Genomic DNA, 21,919 nt, shown 5'->3' on the forward strand with positions numbered 1-21,919 from the left:
ATTTTTATTATTATAATTATAATAATAATAATAATACAAAATGATGAGTCTATTTTATATATATTTTTATTCCCTGTCCCACGGTCATATTTGTGCTTATTTAAGCTCTCGGAGCTATTTTTATTACTAATATACGTTTTCTAGTGTTTTTGTAGAGTTGATATTATTTTGTAGGAATCTGCAGATTTATGACAACTCTCGAGCTTATTGAGTCACTACGAAACATTGGAGTCAGATCGTATTTTATGAACGTATATTTAAAGTCAACACCGAGTTAGAGAAATTTAGTTCGGTAATTAAGAGCTCGATTAAGTGAAGAGATCTAAAATTTTAATGCTTAATTATTATCATAGACCAAGAAAAAGAGTAGAAGATTGGGCCAAAGCATTAAACGGCCCAAACCTTACCAATGATCCTGCTGGGCGTGATTGTTGGCCGGGCCCGATTGAGTGGAGTGCGGCCCGACCGGGCGAGCTTGTTGCCACTGCTATCTTTACTTCATCAGCGGGCTTTGATGTAAAAAGCCCAATTGTGATTTGATTAGGTCTTGGACTTTGCTATAAAATAGGATAGGTAGTACGTAGGAGGGGGAGGTTAGCTTATTTTTTATTTAGTCTTAATTTTGTTTCCGTAAGTCTTGTTTTTAGGGAATTAGTTTTGCAGCTTTAATTCTTTAGCTTAGAAATTAGTTTGAGTTGACTTTTCTTTTTTCATATCTTTTTTTTTTAAGGAAGCGTAGAGCATTTAATTAATTAGAAACAAGTTCCGCCAAAGTTATTAAACTTTGGGGAAACGGAGCAAAACGTACAAGTTCCATACTACCATTAGTGTCCCACCGAGCTACTAGGTGAGCCACCGTATTACAATTTCGCTTCACATGTGAGAAAGTACATTGCTCAAAATATGCTCTATCACAACTAATATCATCAAGAATGGAGAAAATAGGAGAGTAACCCTTTTCATTTGCCAACACAGCTCGAACAACATTGATAGCATCAGACTCCATCCAAATCTTGGAGAATCCCATCCTTCTAGCTACTTGCATCCCAAATCTCATGGCCATAGCTTCTACACAAACCAGTGTCGATTTTTCCACCTTCCTTGTTGCAGCCAGCAAAATGTTCCCACTTGAGTCCCTGCAGACAACCCCCAAACCCGATTTGCCAACATCTGGAACATGGGCATCAACGTTTATTTTGACGCATCCCAGTGGAGGGCACCTCCATTCATTCACACTCAATACAGAGGTAGCATTACTAACATTAGGCTGATACACTTTCTGAGCGTAGCAATTGTAGTCTTGTACAAGTCTGTTAAATCCGGCAGCAAGCATTACATAATCAGGATGGTCATCCCCAAACACCAACAAGTTCCTGCATCTCCAAGAGGCCCACATCAGAGCTGCCATTGAGCAAACTGTCTCCGCATTGTATTTTCGATTTAACCATCCCCATAAAGCCCCAAAAGACTCCAAAGGAGCTCCCTCGAGGTTTGCTTTCAACTCACTACAGTCCCAAATAGCTTGAGCAGCTTCACATTCAGTCAAGGTATGAATAATTGTCTCTTCATTAGCTCCACAAATCTGGCAGATTTCATCTCCTGTAATGTGGCGATATCGAAGCCTATCTTTGACAGCCAAGTTACCTCTCACCGAGTTCCACAGAAAATGTTGGAGCTTTGGCGGTCCACGAGCTTTCCAAACCATTTTCCACACCTCATCATCCCAATTTGAGCCACTCAAGTTCTCATACCCATTTTTCGCAAGCCAATAACCTGATCGGACCGAGTAAATCCCATTTTTTGTGCCAAACAAGTAGCAAGTATCAGCATTATCAGTCAGAGATAACAGAGTAGCTAAAACCAGGCTTCCCACCTCATTCCCAACAGCAGCACAGACCTTCTCAGCGTCCCACATTCTGCCCCCATCCACCATAAGATCTCTCACCACCATGCTATCATCAAAATCTGTCGGCCTAGCAGGAGAAAACGGACATCCATCCTTAAGCAGCCACATATCTGTCCAAGTCCGAATACTAGCACCGTTGCCAACTCTCCAGATCATTCCATCCAACAACAAGCTCTTCGATCCCCATATACTCCTCCATGAATAACTCGGGTCATGCCCCCTCAAAGCTTCATGAACAGACGAGTTTTTAAAATATCTAGCCTTGAGAATTTTATACAACAAAGAAGTCTCATCGGAATATAAACGCCAAGCTTGTTTAGCCAGCAAAGCTTGGTTAAAACACTTCATATCACGAAAACCCATCCCGCCTCTTGACTTCGGCACACATAGATTCTCCCAACTTTGCCAATGTAACTTTCTATCGTCTTCTCTCGACCCCCACCAAAAGCGACATAGAAGAGTATGAATTTCATCCATGAAACCATCCAGGATTTTGAAAATGCTCATCATATATGTTGGAATAGCTTGGGCAACCGCTTTTATAAGGACTTCTTTCCCTGCCTTAGACAATAATCTCTCCTTCCATCCATTCAATTTCTTCCAAATCCGTTCCGTCAAACAAGTAAAAATGGCTTTTTTAGATTTACCAATAACCGTCGGCAAACCCAAATATTTTTCATGCCTTTCAACTTCACGGACTCCTAGAGTTTCAATAATTTCACGCCTCCTATCAATAGTAACACATTTATTGAAAGCCACTTCTGTCTTACTCAAATTGACTTTCTGACCAGATGCTCTGTCATACACACTGATTATTTCAGCAATTTTAGAACATTCCTGCAGAGTAGCTTTTGCAAATAGTATACTATCATCGGCAAAAAATAAATGAGACACTCTAGGCGTAGAGTTGCAAATTTTTGCGCCACTTATCTTCTTTTCCCGAGCCGCTTTGCATAACAGAGCAGAAAAAGCATCGGCACATAGAAGGAACAAATAAGGAGAAATTGAGTCCCCTTGCCGGAGACCCCTCGTCGGAACCACAGAGCCATCAATTTCACCATTCACTTTAATGGAAAAAGAAACACTCGAAATACAATCCAACACCCTTCGAATCCAATTATCACCGAACCCCTTTTTTTCCATTGCTTTTTTTAAGAAACTCCACTCTACTCTATTATATGCCTTGCTCATATCCAATTTCAACGCCACTGTACCATTCCTACCCTCCCCTCTTCTCTTCATAGAGTGAAAAATCTCAAAAGCAATTAAAGCATTATCGGTGATTAAACGACCCGGAACAAAAGCACTCTGATTTATAGAAATAACTTCATTAAGCAACAGCTTTAACTTATTTGCCATTGTTTTTGAAATTATTTTATATATCACATTGCAGCAACTAATTGGTCTAAATTCTGTCATATCTCTCGGCTCGTTACATTTCGGAATAAGAACCACACAAGTTTTATTTATTTCCGAAATATTAATTAACCCTTTCCACCAATTTTTCACCAACAAAATAATATCAGGTCTAACAATATGCCAGAATTTTTGAAAGAAAAGAGCATGCATACCATCTTTTTTCATATCTTAGTTTTGCTTTATTATAGTTTCCACTAATTAGTTTTGAGTTATATGCGGAGCTTTGTGGTTTTTTTTATGTTTTTATACTATTGTCTTCACCTGAGTTTTTATACTATTGTTTCTTATATGCTTTATTTAATTGCTTTATTTAATTGCTTATTGTTTTTAATCATGTTTAATTTAATTGCTTTAATTAGTTTAGTTTTAATTATGCACGAGTAGTTTAATTCTAGGGTTCTTGGGGAATCATGATTAATATGAAGGGTTAATCTATTATTGTTGATTGTCAATGTTTTGGGTTAATTTCCTATTGATTAATTTACTGCTTTGCAATTAGATTAGCGCCGGTTCAATTGTATGAGTTATGCAACATTGATTCGAAATTCGAGAGATGAGAATTAATGTTTAGGCTTAGTTTCAATAGACAGGTTAATTTATAAATGGTTAAGTCAAGATTCGAGAGATGCAATTTAATACAGATATATTAATTCTGTGATTATAAGCTGGTTAATTTTTAAATTGTTAATTGATTGTTGTCTTTCATCCCGGAGTATTAATTATTGGTGAACCTATGCCCTAGGCCTTTATTTCATTGATATTCTCTTAGTCTTATTTTCTTAGTTTATTTTGTTCCTTTAGATTAATTCATTAAAAAATCATATTTGTTACTTGATAATTAGATTATAATAATTTATTAGAAATAAAAGAACATTGTTTCCTTGTGGATTCGACCCTACTTCCCTATCTATTTTAGTTAGTGGTTTTAGATTTTACTTTTGATTAGATGATACGACTTTAGCTTGTCACAAAACATGCCCACAAATAAGTACCCTCTCTATAATGAGTACCCGGGGCAACGCCCGAGGCACGTACTGGTCTACATATAAATTAAAACTCAATGGGAAGACATGAATCTGCCACGTGTCATCATGACTAGGCAGATGGCGCATGTCATACGATTATTGTAATTCATTAAACAAAAATGATGAATTGTTCGCATTAATGTTCGAACCCATGACCTAATGATTAATTGATAAATATGATCTAACTTTAACCACTACTCTAATAATATATCTTATGTCTACAATATTTTGTTAAAAAGACTTAACCATATTCATAAACTTGAAGATAAGTTTTATACATAAATATTCAACAACAATCTATAACTTCATAAAATAATCTAATTTCTTTTATTTTCTCATACATAAAAGAAACCTTATAGCTATTATTTTTTTATTTATGTATCCTTAAATATGTATTGATGTTCAATAGTGACTGAAAAAATATATTTTAAATAATTATATATATATATATATATATATATATATATATATATATATATATATATATATATATATATATATATATCATCATCACATAATTATTTTTTATAACTATGTATAAAACTTCATTATCAATATATATAATGACGCAGGGCATCGCCTGGGCCAAAAACTAGTTTGTTCCAAAAATGGTTGGTGCAACTTTCTCTCTCCTCCTCTTTCTCTCTCCTACATAAATAACCCACATTACACTCTTTCCACTCTCCCCCCTTTTTTCTTCACACTAAAAAAAATTTAAAATTAAAGTAAAGGATAAAGCGAGAAGAGCTTTTAGATTCTTCTTCTTCAATTAAAATTAAAAAATTAATTTTAATTTAATTTAATTTTTGGTGAAAGATGGAGAAATTGCCGGCATCTAAATTAATAAAACTGAGCTACTAATCTAATTAGTAACATAAACCAAAAAAATAAATCATTAAAACACCTTGAAAATATTTGTTATAAAAATAAATGAGCAAGACTTCGATACTGCTGTTGGGTTTCGATGAGTCCGACTCACCGCTGAAACAAAACCCGAGCCCAAGAACAAACTCACAATTAATATAACAAAATGCATAAATAACAAAAATAGAGAAAAAACTAAATTACCCTTGTAGCGTGCTTCGCTCAATCGGATGGAGCTCTTACTTGAGAAAGCCGAGCCTCACAAATGGCAAGGACCTCCAACGAAGTCCACCCACAACTCGACCCGACCGGTCTACTACTTGGAGGTTAGCCAAGTCCGACCAAAAAGACTACCCGAGTAATTAATGAGCTTATAGGTTTTCTCTCAAGTGGAGATGCCTAATTGAGCTCATACTCAAGTGAAAAATTCCAAGGTATGCCTTGACTATTTATAAGGAGTACTTCCTTGTGAATTCCACTCATCTTTCAATGTGGGACTTTTTCACAAAAAGATCCCACATGGAAAGAATATTAAATTCAATTCTTCGTTAAATAAACCTAGGAATAACTAAGTAATAAGTGTCACATGGTTAGGTGAGGACCACTTCCTCACTTGCTCCCCAAGGCAACTCACATGCATTGTGAGCTAACCATGTGGCACCCAACCTTGAGCCCCAAGTTGGGTTCGGTTGGGCTGCCACCCTTCGGCCCGCGTCCATGACTCGTAACCCGGGTCCGCGGCCCGTTGCCACATGGCACTGCCAACGTGGCACGCTGCCAGCGTGGTGCGCTCCCACCTTGGCGCACTGCCACTTAGTGGCTGCCAACGTGGCGTGGTGCCACTTGGTGGCTGCCACGTGTGCTGCCACGTGGCGCGCTTCTATTTGGCGCGCTTCCTTAGCCTTCGCGTGGCCACTTGAAGCATTTTCCCGTTTCGCCAATTCCTAAATTTTGGCTCGACTTTTGAGATTCAGTTCTGACGCTCTAAGCTCGGAATTCGACGTCTTTGTTCATAATACTCGGGTGACTCATTAATTCCTTTCGGATTAATTCATCGTGTTGGATCGTTAGTTTCTTGGGTGTGACCCGAAGGGTTCAGTTAAGATTTAGCTCTAATATTAATTATGCATTAATATTACTGATCGGAAGCGGCCTCCACCTAGGCATTCCAATCACTTTAACTTACTAAATAAATAGCTTTCCAATAGCTCTGAACCCTCTATCGGAATAATACACTTGTTCGAAGGACACCATTCCTTTCACTCTCCCACTTGTCCTTCCGGACAAGTGCGCTTTTAGTGTATAGCCTTTTTCCTATGTATTTTAATGTCTCTTCATGAACTATAAGGTAAGATTATTCGTCATCCTTATTACATCCAGAAGTGATTCTCAAAATCCGAGTTTGACTGTTAATAAACAGATGGTTTCAAAAATCCATCCGAGCACGGCCATGCATTTTCACAGTCTCGCTCTTCGAGAGGCCTTATAAACAACAAAGACATGTTCCCTATTATTAGTAGGGGGACATTCCCAGTCTTGTAATGTAAGATTCTCTTACTAAGAGGACCTAGCCGTCCGAGTGTTACTGTTATAATCTCCTAGTACGGCAGACGTTTGACTAACATCAAAACGGACTAGTACTCAAACAAAAAAACTCACAATACTCATGGTCGAGGAAAGAGGTTCCGATAGTCATAATGAGAAGTATACTTATGACGATTTTTAAATCTCTTAAAGTATTCTCATAGGTCGATCCAGTATGGTTCTAAACCAATACCTGTGCAACTGATTTATGACAATCATGTTCTTGTAGCACAAGAAACGGTTCTATAAATCAAACTACACACTAATCTCAAGCCGTCATTAATCGTCCATCATTTAAATGACCTCGATCAGGGATAATTTTCGATTATAATATTCAATGTTCACTTAATAGGTGTTTCTTTATCCAAGACTGGTCTTGATACCCTATTTTGAGTATTCTCAAAATCGAATGGACTCATAATTTAATTCTAAACCACAATTAAATAGAAACGGAGTGATAAAATTGCATGAAATTAAATTACTCCAAAACCTAAATGGTTCACCTTATGATAAATGGTTTTTACAAATGTTTCAAGAGTAACACACTTTATAAAACATTTATAGAAAACTCACCCATATTTAATATGCTTGATTTCTTTCGTGCAATTGTGAATGTTGTCGTTCACTTATTGCATAGGTTTAGTTATAATTACTTTGCAAATCTTAGCATCTTCATTATTGATCACTTTCATAATAGGATGATAAAATTTGAGAGTGTCATGGATTATATGTGATTTAGGATTTACTGTCCAAGTGATGGATCCCACTCATCTTCATGATCTGATATCTTCAACTTGACAACCTACAATCATCAACGTTCAACAACAAACTTTCCTTTTAACATCTTACTTATTATTGTCTTTAAGACAACCATATTCTCAACATAAATTTAAGTAGACTTCCAGATGATGCTTTGCTTGGGTTTCACACCAAACGGCTCACAATGATTTGGGATACCATAATCACTTGTGATCATGGAAATTTACCTTAAATTTCCGCACATTACACATGGATGTACGTCCATGTTACCATTCTCAAGCCACGACTCATTTTTAGCACGTGCTTATAATCGGCTTCCTTGTTAAGGATCTGATCCTTGTTAAGGTTTGTGCTTGCAACATCAATTCTCAAATTACATTTGTTTCCATGCGTCAAGAACCCATCCCTTTTACTTATTCAAGTACTTTGGAGGTTCTTGATCATAATCTAACGGTCCATGACTTAGATTTATTTTGATTGGTACTTTATTCTTCTCATGCTCTAAAACATGTAAATTGTGTGACGACTCCATAGCATACACGATGGTTTCAATTGCAGAATTATTCTTAATTTTATTCCATTCATGTGACCTTTTAGCTCATCCAGTTTCACCGAGTCTTGCTAAATTGTTTGCTATGTGATATGGTTGAAAGTCTCTACTAGATCTTTCTTGTTTGACTTAGTATTTAGCCTAGCTTATACTTAGTTCAAACAGTTACTTAGTTTTATACATACGGGTCGAAAGCCTTTTAAGTCCTTCAATTCATGTTTAACACGGTAAATTCCTTTACTCGTTCAAACATTTTATTAAGTCTATACAACAGATCTTAATTCCCAATATGTACTAAGTATCGTCTTTTGCTTGGTCCATTGTCGAAAATACTTTCAAATCTAAGCATTTAGCATTTGATAGTTAATTTAAAACAGAGTTCGTAAACTTCTTGTTGGACCTTACAAGATTGTCTTTTTTCCCACTAAACTTCTTGTCCATAAGAATTTCTATGTTTCTTCATAAGCCAATGAGAAAACACGTTCCAATTCCTTTATGCAATGCTACCTTCAATCCCATAATGGATTTCTTGAGCTTGCTTTCAAATCTAGCATTATTTAGATTTTCAAAACCCTTAAACTATTTTCATAGTCACTTCCAAAATCCTATTTTAGGAAGGCGGTTTTGGTATCTATTTTGCCATATTTCATATGTGCGATTTTGCTAGAAAAATCACGAAAATACTTGAGCATTCCGATTGGTGTATAGGTTTTTATTAAAATCAACTCCGTGAATTTAATTATATCCTTTTCAACCAATCTAGCTATGTATGCATATACATTTCCACATTTGTTAGTTTTCTCCTTGAAAACTTATTTGCGATCGATGGGTCTTTCACCCTTCATGCAAATTAATCAAGTTTTAAACATGATTTTCAAACATGGAGTCTATTTCGGATTTTATGGCCTCTAACCATTATTCGTAATTTGGATTTGTCGTAGCTATCTTACAAGACATTATTCCCTTACTATCTAATAGTAAATAGCATGGTTGTAAGTCTTAGGTTTATTTCTAACTTAATAGAAATTTATAGGATCAATCCAAGTCTTTGGTGAATTCTATGCCTATACGGGGTAATTGCATCAAACACTGAGTTTCAAGGTGCTTTCAAAGCCCTTTGATTATGCTGACCTCACTCCAACTTTTCAGAAGTTTTGTGAGTAATGAATTATCTTTTAAGGCACTTGTAAAGTCCTTTTGAGTATTCTTGATCAAGTATTCTCACGTAGCCCTTTTAAGGTCTTCCGAGATTCTTAGTTCTAGTTTGTTGCTAATCTCGATGGTCATCGAGTTCATTTTCCTCCCACTTGTCATTTTGGAAATGTGTTACTTTCCAGAAAGACACCACTTAGAGCAACAAACATTATGTTTACAATTGGGTGTGGAGGTAATGCTCGTAGTCTCATTTGAATGTTTATAAAGAGACATGTATATTGTCTTTGGGAAAAGTTTGTTGTGGAACAAATAGTTAGCTCCCACTTGAGCTATCTAAGCCTTTAATGAACCATTAAGCTCCCACTGAGTCACCTAGCTCCCACTGAGCAAGTGAGCTCCCACTTAGTCACTTAGCTCCCACTGAGCCAATGAGCTCCCACTGAGGCTAAGAGCTTTAGACATACACTTGAAAAGACGTTTAGAAGTTATTTCTATCCATAATTGAATATGGTGTCTTTTCTTAGCTTCGACATTTTGTTTAGTGTAACATTAGTCATTTGTGCAAATCTTTAAGAGTTTTATAAGAAGGGATGTGATCCATCATTGTTCGAGTCATTTTCAAATGGCATCGAGGTCTCCGTGGAGACACACTATGTTCTTTGTGGAGTTATTTATGAAAATTTCAATTCATAACTTTGTGACGGTCACGCTTGGCTCAAGCAAACATCGCTCGATCTAATCTAGACGTTTTGATATTTTGCCAAGTGGATTCTGTACTTCACAGAACTCTTGAGCTGCTTAAGTCAAGTTTGTTCACATTTGATGAATATAGCCACATTCTTTCAAATTCTTTGTGAAACTTTGAAGTAACTAAATCTTCTTTAGCGTTTAGAGTCAATTATCTATGCCAAGAACAATAGCTCTTTACTTTGTCGGTTTTTAACAAGTAAGACTTGCTTGTCTTAGAACGATTCTGAATCGATCAACTGTCAAGAGCCTATATAGCCTTGAGTAAGTTCTTGTTAATGTGACACTGCTAAAGTTGTTCGGAACACAAATCATGCCTATGATTTGAACTTTGTGAGTTTATCATGTTAGAGAAATGGTTGTTTATAATCAAGCATTCTTGACTCATGGTTTAGAAAACCATGACATCCAAATAAATTCGCAACTATTGCTCTTTACTTTGAATGTGAGTCTTTCCGTGTGTTAACGGATTATTTGCTGATTATGGAACATAATAACCATTTATTTGTTTCAGCCTTAGCTTAAAAGGTCTTTAAACAAAGCATACGACCTTACAATGATGTAGCTCTTCTTGCTTCATTCTAAGCTTGTAAGTCAATAACTTAGCTTTACTTCAATAGTTTGAGGTCACTTTTAAAGTGGAACCCTCAAGCAGTATCCGATACTTGTGAAGATAACGAGTTGCTAAGTTAACTCTAATAACATGAACTCTTTAGTAGAAATGGAATCTTATTCCTTTTCTTTGTTCCTTGTTTCCTATATTTCTTATCATACTTCATCCTATAATCTTTAAGAATCGTTTCTTTAAGTGTTTTGACTTTTATACTTTGTTAGGCATAATTAAGCATCTAGTGCGCCGTAAAACAAAGTTCCATCTTTTCCTTTAATTCATGCTTGAATTACTACATTAATGAGTCCTACTCATCTATGTATGAAGCGAAAAGATGTGTTGGTTGTCAAAATTGACAATTTGAGTTTGCAACTCAATACTTCATGTTTATCAAACTACCTAGTATTTTGAATACATGATGTCCAACCATCCTTTCGGACTTAGTTTTAAAAATCATTTATGAGAATTATATTTTAGAAATGCCTCTCCTTTCTTTGAAAACTATTCTCAAGGATTTCCTTTACCAATCATTGAAAACAATATATTTTGATTTGGAATTCTACAAATATAAGTGCAAAGTATAACCATTTATCAAGAAAATAACATAATAAGTTTGAAATTTAAAAACATTCATGCAAATTTTCAACCTTATTAAGCGTCTTATCCACGCATTATATTTATCCCCATTTGGCGAGAATAAGGCGATTCCAAGATCCAAAGAATCAATGAGTGATTAAGCATGCTTTAGCTTGTCTTAACACTTATTACTCTAAGGTAAGCAACTCTTTGGTAATGGCTCCAAGCCACTCTTGGTTAGATAAATCGTCGCATCTAATGCTCTCTCAACAATTTATCCCCTTTGCCACGACATGTTAGGACTCCATCACTCATATCGTTGAGTATAACCAAAACCAACATGTATGCGATGTCTTGCTTTGGCAAACCCATCAACATACCTTACGTATCCAGGAAAAAATAGTGATGCCTTGCTTTGGTGTAGCCCATCACTACTCTCAATAGGTCGGTAAGTGTTGTTTTGGAATGACAAGTTTTACTCAATATTTTAGGGACCTAGGGTTTCTATGTTGGTTGATTTTAGTGAACCTAATTTATCATCACAACATTTGAAATCCTAGACATGCATCTAACATATTATTCATATATATAGGCATAAATATATATATCGAAAACATAAGTAAATGATGCATTTGGCAACTAGCATGACCCCTTGAGTCTTCAAGTCTTCAAGGGTCTTCTTTTGCAACTTCATGGCTTCGTCTTCCAAGAACCTCCGTCTTCAAGACATGACCAAAATAATGCAAATTCTAGTATCTACGATTAAAACTAATCTAACTATTAAGGTACAAAAATACTCAATGGTTCGCAGACCATATTTAGATTTACAAAAATACATGACGGAACGCAGTCCGTATTTTTTATCCTAATCGGGCCCCACTTGTTGCCAATTTTATAAAACTTGTGAGAGAATATACATTCCAATCATCCATTCACTATTTGTAAATGGCCCATGCATTTTACTACGATAAACAAGTAACAATGCATAAACACGCGTAAACTAGTAACTAATTTAGGTTGTTAATCCGATTAACGCGCCTAATTAAAACTAGTCAAAGTTATTTAACCGATTATGTAATTTAGCGCAATTGAAATTGAAGCTCCCACTAAATTCCGCATCCATCTTAATTAATCCAATTAATTAAGCAGGTAAACCCAAAATTTTGCCAAAATAAAATTTTGCAAATGCCGCTCAAAACCGAGGCCTAGCCTCCAAAATTTTAATTAAAATAAATAAACATAATAATTAAAACCGGCAAAACGCAAAATAAATGCCCAATCATTGAGGAGAGTAAGCCCAAAACATTAAAGGGGGGAGTGTGCTGCTAGGCTGCCTAGTCGAGCAGCCTTGCTGGTGATCGAGTTTGGTGCTGCCTAGTAGCCCAGCTCACTGCTGGCAAGTGCTCCCCACATGGTGCCCAGCAGCGTAGCACCTGCTGGCCTCGGCAGTCGCACAGCATGCTTGGGATGCTTGCGTGCTGTTGGGCTGGCTGGTGCCAATGCGCTAGCTGGCTGGCTGGCTGGACAGCCCTGCTTGAGCGGCACACACGCACTCTACCACGCACCAATGCACTACACTTGCTCGCATCACACACACTCGCACATGCACACCAGTCTCGCACGCACCAAGTAAGCGCACAGCCCTTATCCCTCAGCAGCCACATACGAGCTGCGTGAGCAGCCCAGCTGGCCAAGGGAAATTCGTGGCTATTGTGCCTCGGTTTGCGTGCTAGTGTCTCGGGATTATTTCCCTATTTTGTGTGATGTTTCTAATCAATTCCAAATTAATTTTAGAATCAATATTTTAAGCAAAATGAAATTAAAACAAGTCCAACTTAATAAATTCATCCAAGTGCACAAAACCAAAATTATTTCCAAGAACTATTCTTTAATAAAATTGGTTCAACTTGATGTAATAAAATGAATAGGGCTATTCTCACTATTAATTTAATTAACTTAAATTAATCATGAGATTTGACAAAATTAAAGGGGAGTTGGAATTATGAACATAAAAATTCAAATAAAGATTCCAACTTTAACTTGTGAATCCTTGAAAAATTATATCTTCCAATATGAAGATAAATGAAATTTTTATCACAAGATTGAAACTTTATGATTCCAATCAACTTAATATATGATTAAATCAAAAGTTCCACCAAAAATTCATGGAATTTAGTAACTCAAAGTTCCAACCACTTACAACAATTACAGATTGGATCTTTAGTACTTAAAAGCCTCAAAGAATAAATTTTTCACACTTGATGCAATAGATTTGCAATTATGTGAAAATTAACCCAATCTTTCAAGCACTAATTACTACAAAGTAACCATGCTTAAAGAGGTCAAAAAATGCAGAAACATTAAGGAAAGAACCATATACGTAATCACCATAAATATGCCATTAAATTCAAGGTTAAAAGATTTAAATTTTTCGTCTAAAACGAAAAACCCTCGAAAAAGGCATTTTTGGTCAGATTTTGGCTTTTTCACAAGCCTAAGAGGGTTAACCTGTTTCCAGAACGTTGTTTCCACCCAAAATTCACTATTTTGGGCAAAAATCTGGGTTTGGGGCCACAATCAGCTATAAAACGGGTTTAAAATTAATAAAACTGAGCTACTAATCTAATTAGTAACATAAACCAAAAAAATAAATCATTAAAACACCTTGAAAATATTTGTTATAAAAATAAATGAGCAAGGCTCCAATACCGCTGTTGGGTTTCGATGAGTTCGACTCACCGCGAAAACAAAACCCGAGCCTAAGAACAAACTCACAATTAATATAACAAAATGCATAAATAACAAGAATAGAGAAAAGACTAAATTACCCTTGTAGTGTGCTTCGCTCAACCGGATGGAGCTCTTACTTGAGAAAGACGAGCCTCACAAATGGCAAGGACCTCCAACGAAGTTCACCCAAAGCTCGACTCGACCGGTCTACTACGTGGAGGTTAGCCAAGTCCGACCAAAAAGACTACCCGAGTAATTAATGAGCTTATAGGTTTTCTCTCAAATGGAGATGCCTAATTGAGCTCTTACTCAAGTGAACAAGCCCAAGGTATGCCTTGACTATTTATAAGGAGTGCTTCCTTGTGAATTTCACTCATCTTTTAATGTGGGACTTTTTCACAAAAAGATCCCACATGGAAAGAATGTTGAATTCAATTCTATGTTAAATAAACCAAGGAATAAAAAAGTAATAAGTGTCACATGGTTAGGTGAGGACTATTTCCTCACTTGCTCCCCAAGGCAACTCACATGCATTGTGAGCTAACCATGTGGCACCCAACCTTGAGCCCCAAGTTGGGTTCGATTAGGCCGCCACCCTTCAGCCCGCGTCCATGACCCGTCACCCGGGTCCGCGACCCATTTCCACATGGCACGCTGCCACTTGGTGGCTGCCAACGTGGCACGCTGCAACCTTGGCGCGCTGACACGTTGCACACTGTCAACGTGGCGCACTGCCACTTGGTGGCTGCCAACGTGGCGTGCTGCTACATGGCATGCTGCCACCTTGGCGCATTGCCACGTGGCACGCTCCCACCTTAGCGCGCTGCCACTTAGTGGCTGCCAACGTGGTGCGGTGCCACTTGGTGGCTGCCACGTGGCGCGCTTCCCTAGCCTTCGCGTGGCTAGGGTTTTTACTTATTACTTGAAGCATTTTCCTGTCTCACCAATTCCTAAATTTTGGCTTGACTTTTGAGATTCGGTTCCGACGCTCTAAGCTCGAAATCCGACGTCTTTGTTCATAATACTCGGGTGACTCATTAATTCCTTTTGGATTAATTCGTCGTGTCGGATCGTTAGTTGCTTGGGTGTGACCCGAAGGGTTCAGTCAAGATTAAGCTGTAATATTAATTACGCATTAATATTACTGATCGGAAGCGGCCTCCACCTAGGCATTCCGACCAGTTGAACTTACTGAATAAATAGCTTTCCAATAGCTCCGAACCCTCTATCGAAATAATACACTTATTCGAAGGACACCATTCCTTTCATAGTCGTCATTCGGCAGCAAATCAAACCCTATATTTTTTATTTGGGGGTTTAAGGGGAGGAACGAAATAGAGATAGTAGGGGGTGGTGCGAATCATGTTCCTCGGAGCCGAGGGGGGGTTTTGGCGCCGGTCGGTGTGAGGAGAGGTTGCGCGTGGGCCGCTGTGTGTTGTTGGTGTATTGAGAGAGCAGGAGAGGCGAGTCTGCGTGAGGTGGCACTAGTACCGGCACTCGATTTCAAGGGTAATATGCGCCGGCGGGGAGTGGCCAAGGTGGGAAGCAGGGTGGTCAAGGTGAGGGCAGGGTGGCTAGGGACTTGGTTTGGGTGACTGTTTTTTTTTTAATTATTAGGTTAATTATTGTTTAATAACATTAATTAGTTGTTAAATACAAAAATATTGTCATGTTCGGGAAACTTAACAAAAATAATGCTATTTTGGAGAATTTGTAAAAAAAATTTGTTACCATTGAGAATGTGCAATTCTTTATGGCTACCAATAAGAAATTCCCAAAAATATTTTATTAATATCTAACTCTAATAAAATAGCTTCATGCATATATACAAATATATATATTAAACGCTAAACAAAAAAAATGGATTAAAATAAGTATTATAGTTCTTATTAAATTTTAACAATTATGTACATAAGTGGGTACCCGGAACGGGAAACCAGTACCTGGCGGTTTCAATTCCAATTCCTAAATTTTAGGTTTCGGTTGAAGTGGTTCCAATTCCAATTCTGAATTTTAAGACCTGATCCCAACTAATTTTATGTCCGGTTCCTAAAATTTTGACCGAATACCCTATTTGCTCCTTTTGTATAGATGTATCTTGATTCGACTAAGTCTTGTGCACAATGGGTGTGCATTAATTTTAGGAAAAATTTCCCCCATTAATCCCAAATTTGCCTCGTCCGCCAATAATAATCCCTACTTTCGATTATTCACTATCACTCCCAACTTTGTATCGGATTAATTTCTATTGCACCCAAATGAATTGAAACCGGTTAATCAGGTTAACATTTGAGAATTAAATTTTTTTGCACACGTGTAAATATGTAATTGGTTAAAAAAAAGAGAAAATAAAAAAAAATGTAAAAAAAAATATATTAAATTTCCTAAAACTAACCCCCCAACACCTGCCCCACCTCCACCAGCACACTACCACCACCGACGCACACCCTCCCCACACGCAGCCCAGCGCAGTTAGCCACCACACGCACTCCCTTCCTAGCCCACCACTACTAGAAAACCCATCACAGCCCCCCTCCCCAAAATCGACCACCACAAATGGCCGAAAAAGGCCAGCCACCACACCCACTACACGGCTGTTTCCCCACCAAAAAAACAACCCCCCTCCCCAAAATCGACCACCAAAATTGTCTATAAATGGCCGAAATCAGTCGATGTTGGGGCTGAATGGTTGATTTCAACCCGGCCGTTAGTGGCTGATTTCGTTACCGGTTTACCTCGTGTTTCGAATGTTAGGATTTGGGGGATTTTGGCTAGTTTGAGGGGTGATCGAAGAGGAAATGGGAGGTGATCAGGGAAGCACCGGCACTGGCGCTCGGGGGGAAGGGGTTGGGCTGGTCGTGGTGGCAGCGGGCTGTTGTTGGTGGAGTTGCAGGGAAAGGGAAGCGGGGATGTTGGTGGAGTGCGTGAAGTGCGCAGAGAAGGGGAAGCGAGGAGGTAGGAAGGGAGGCGGCGATACGGAGGTGGGGGAAGGGGAGGTGGGAAAGGAGGCTGCCGGCGTCTAGTTGCTGGTGGCCTGGTGGAGATCCATAGAAGGCAGAGAGGGAAGGGGGAGGAAGGAGGAGAGAGAAGGTGTTTTTTTAATTTTATTTATTTTATTTTATTTTATTTTTTTAACTTTATTTATTTATTTTTATTTTTATTTTTTAAGCGAATCATACGCTGACACGTGTCTAGATGACTTGCTACATCAAGTTAGATGACCAGTTGGGTGCAATAGAAATTAATAGGGTATAAAGTTGGGAGTGATAGTGAATAAACGAAAGTTGGGATTAATATTGGCGGACGGAACAAAGTTGGGATTAATAAGGGCAATTTTTCCTTAATTTTATAATGGTCAGTTTGAGCATAACTTTAACTATTATTATGGTAACAGTAACTGTAGACAATATTTCAAACATCCTAAACTTGAGCCTCGCTGTGATCATACATTTAAGCATGGTGGCGTCCAAAGGGAAGGAATTTAGAGCAAAAGAGTCGCCAACAAATTTTAGGAACTTGTAAGCCGTTCATAGGGTGAAGGTTACACTCCTTCACGATCCTAGAGATAGCTAACTCCATATAGTGGTCCTGAACCATGACTGGATATTCGGGAATGAAGGTACAAATCCAACCTAAAAGAGATTGAACCTGCCCTAAATAGGCCTCTACTTTATTCTTCTCATATTCATGTGCGCTTTCCAATTAACAACAATCAATATATTAACCCTAAACCTGTTTAATCTATGTTGGTTGAATATTAATGCACAAATAAATCTATTATTGGCGATCACTCGAATTAAAATCATATTAGCCTAATTCAAATTATTAATTATCTTATTAAGCGTGATATCAAGTACAAATTCCCTTTAAACCTGCAAAAGAGGGCGTAATCAAGCAATAACAATAATATCAAGCAACATAATTATATTGACACAACAAATCATCATCATCATAATAATCTCAATCTCATCAAAGCATAATATTAATATCAGCAAGATCCTAGGCATGATACAAACATGATTAATAACAACTCCTAGCATGTCACTAAACATTAAAGATCAAAGCTTTAGCCCTGATAAAGATGGGCACGGGCCCGGCACGGCGGCCCACTTGTGGGCCGTGCCGTGAACAAAATATTGAAATCCACACGGGCACGGCGGGCGGCACGATCGTCGGCACGCCGGCACGACCCATGCCCAAATAAAACTTAATTAATTAAGTTTATTTATATAAACTTATTTAATTAATAAATAAATAAGTTTATTTATATATTATCTTATTTAATTAAGTTTATTTATATTAACTTATTTAATTAAGTTTATATAAATAAACTTAATTAAATAAGTTTATATAAATCTATTAATTTATATAAACTTATTTAATTATTTATAACACAATAAATCGATTTTTTTTATATACATATATATTTTTTTAAAAAAAAATTACAGGCTGGCCCGCAGCCCGGCACGGCACCCGAAGCCGGCACGAGCCCCACCCAGGCACGATGCCCACCTTTAAGCCCTGACATGATACTATAAAGCAATAAAGACATCCTAACATGATACTAGAAATTAAAATAATCTAAGCATGCTTTCTAAAGAAATAGAGCAATTGAATTATTCACTTTGCTTCCTCGTATCTCTTTCTATCAAAACAATACACACCTTAGTAACTTCAATAAAAGTATTAAATCAAACAATTAATGTACGTAATTGAAATAGGGATTTGGGACCAAACCCTCAGAAATTATCAACCTTTCACGTCTAGGGCAAAGACAACTTCGAGCTTGGCTAGGTGTGTCTAAGTCTCGTGAAGGACGTATGATGTATTTTGAAAGGCTAGGCTTTGAAATCAAGAAAGAGAGAATGCTTTAGCTTAGAGAGAGAAAGAATAGATGATTGTTGGTGATTGAAAACGGGGAATATTGACCCTATTTATAGAGAAAAATAGATCAAAAACGATTAGAATAGATTCAGAATTCGAATCTGAGTAAAACTGGTTCTGTCGCGACGCGACGGACTTCATCGCGGCGCGACAGCGGTTGTACGACATGACGCGTACGAATTTCCTTTTTCCAATTAAACTGGGTTAAGAGGAGTCCGTACTTATCTTTTACTAAATCAAATTTAATCCTTAAAACACTTGTTTTATACCAAATAAAATTCAAATATCTTTTCAAAATCAAATAAAAATATATTGATCTTAATCTCTTTAGAATTTAAAAGAACCTTCTAGATTATTCTAGAAGATTAAAGTTAATCCTAATGACTTTAGGAATAATCATTAATGGACCCTCCACTTGATCATCGGGCCGTACATAAAATCCGGTTTGGGCCCAGTTTAGTATTTTGGCCATAACTTCCTCGTTATAACTCGGAATTGGGCTTATAATATATCGTTGGAAAGTCTTTTCAAGCCCCATCCAACTACACAATTATTGGACCCATATCATGGACCAAACTAAACTGGACTGGACGTGTTTCATAAACAGGATATGAAAAGAAAGATTTTCGAAAATAGAAAGAACTATTTTTATTAAAAACAGAGAAATCACGAGACTCTTTCACATTTCACCTCGTTTGATAATCAATGATGTGAAAGGTACTCATCACTGGGTTTGGTTTTTGGGGAGACACAATCAGGTGTCCACGGTTCCCAAACTTAAAGGGTAGCTTTTAATAATGTGTAATTTCTTATAGATACATAATTACATACTATTAGGGATAGCAACGGGGCAGATCAGATGCGGAGGATGGTACCTCCATACCCGTACCCGCCTAAAAAATCTTATACCCATCCCCGCTCCACCACCCATGGCGGGTATAATACCCACATCCATACCCGCCCCGCCGGGTACAAGATACTATCCATCCCCGCCCCACTACCCACTTGGATATCCATATCCGCCTCACACCCGCCCCAAATCCGCCTCAAAATTCGCCCAAAACCTGTTGCCATTGCTATGAGAAATTCACAATAATTGCACAAACGCTCACCAAATCATGGTTAATGGCCTTAACACCTTGACATCTCACAATATATGAAACTTTAACATCACCGTATTCGAATTAAAATAATAAAACGAGATAGATAGAGAAATTAAAATGGGTTTATTCCAGAAGAAAATAAAATCAGCTCATTAAAAAAAACATGAGCAACAATTAAATTGGATAATTATAGGGAGGGGATGGAATGATACATAACTGGGGATAAAGAAGAACTGACAGAAAATGGTGATTGGGGAAGAGGATGAATTGATCATTGGTGAGAGATGTAGAGAGGTGAGCAGCGAGAATATGGTCTTAGGGATTTAGTGTTTCATTCATATGTTTTATAGTAATATTAAATATTTTTATTTTTATTACTTGTGTATTACTATATTATATATAGTAGTTTCTAGAAAGGCCAAGATTTTAGAATCATCCTACTTACCTTATAAGGTGGGTATTGCGGGTATGGGGCGGGGCGGGTATGGAGCGGATCTATTCTAAAATCCATACCCTACCCATCACTCATGGCGGGTACATTTTTTATACCCACCCCCGCCCCACCACCCGCCAAACCTCTTTCCATACCCGCCCCACTTGGGAGGGTATGGAGCGGGTCTCCTATGTTACCCGACCTAGTGCCATCCCTACATAGTATAAAGACTAATATGATTAATCTAATACACTATTAGTTTTTTATAAAAATAAAATTTTGAATTTTAACACCACAAAAAAACGAAAAAATGGTTTTTAACACTACAAAAAAAAAAAAAAAAAGAGCAAACTTTTATTTTAACACCACAAAATTTTTTAAAAAATTGGCTTTTACCACCACTTAACAGTTGCCGTCCAAATTTCCGTTAAGTGGGGTCCATTGTGCCACGTGTCGCTATATTATTAGTTTAGAAAAAAAGAAAAAAAAAATCCCTAAACCTAACCCAACCACCCCAGACCCACCGCCGGCAGCGCACCACCACTACCATATCCTCACCCTAACCCTCATGTTTCCAGCTCCAGCTACCGGAAAAAGTGCCGCCCTTCCTTTCCCACTCCCTAGATCCGACCGTCAGTTCCCAACGACCACAAAAAACGCCCGTTTGTTTTTCAAGTAACCCAAAAACGAACGGCCACAACCACTACTTACGGTCGAAATTGACCGGTTTATGGTCGAAATCGACCATTTTGACCCTAATCCGGCCGATTTCGACCACTAGTGGCGTTTATTGTGGCCGTTTTTAAGGGTTATGAAATACGACAGCAACAACAGCTGTTTTTGGTGGTCGTTGGAGAGGGCTGCTGGTTTTGGGGACGGGGAAAGGGAGTAAGCGGATTTTCCGGTGGCTTGGGCTGGGAACGAGGCTGTCAAGGTGAGAGGATGGTGGTGGCGGGCTGCCGGCGGTGGGGCTGATGGTGGGGGTTGGGTGGCTTGGGGTAGTTTTAAGGTTTTTGTTTTTTGTTTTTTTTTTAATTGTTTTGGACCAATTATATGCTGACATGTGGCATTGTAGGTCCCACAAACGGATTTCATCCATGAATCGATTAAGTGGTAGTAAAAGCCATTTTTTGGTCTTTTTTGTGGTGTTAAAATATAAGGGTTTTTTTTTTTTTTTTTTTTTTTTTTAGTAGTAGTAGTAGTGTTAAAAACCATTTTTTGGTTATTTTGTGGTGTTAAAATTCAAAATTTTCTAAAATTTTTTAATAAAAAATAATAACTTTTGTAATATAAAGGGTAACTTTAAGTATTTTTAACATAAGTTTAACCCTTTATATAATAAAGTAACGTACACCCGTTGTATATGAGATTTAGGGCCTGTTTCGATTTATTGAAAACAACTAAATTGAACTGAACTGATTAAGGCTGTACTGAACTGAATAGAGGTGAAATGAGTTATTTATGAGAGAAAGAAATTAGGAATTGAACTGAAATGAAATTAAGCTGAATAGAACAGGCCCTCAGTCATCTTAAGGGCCTGTTCTGATTTACTGAGCTGAGCTGAGCTGAGCTGA

Source organism: Chenopodium album, chromosome 14, assembly GCF_948465745.1.
Source record: "Chenopodium album chromosome 14, dcCheAlbu1.1, whole genome shotgun sequence".
NCBI classification, from domain to species: domain Eukaryota; kingdom Viridiplantae; phylum Streptophyta; class Magnoliopsida; order Caryophyllales; family Amaranthaceae; genus Chenopodium; species Chenopodium album.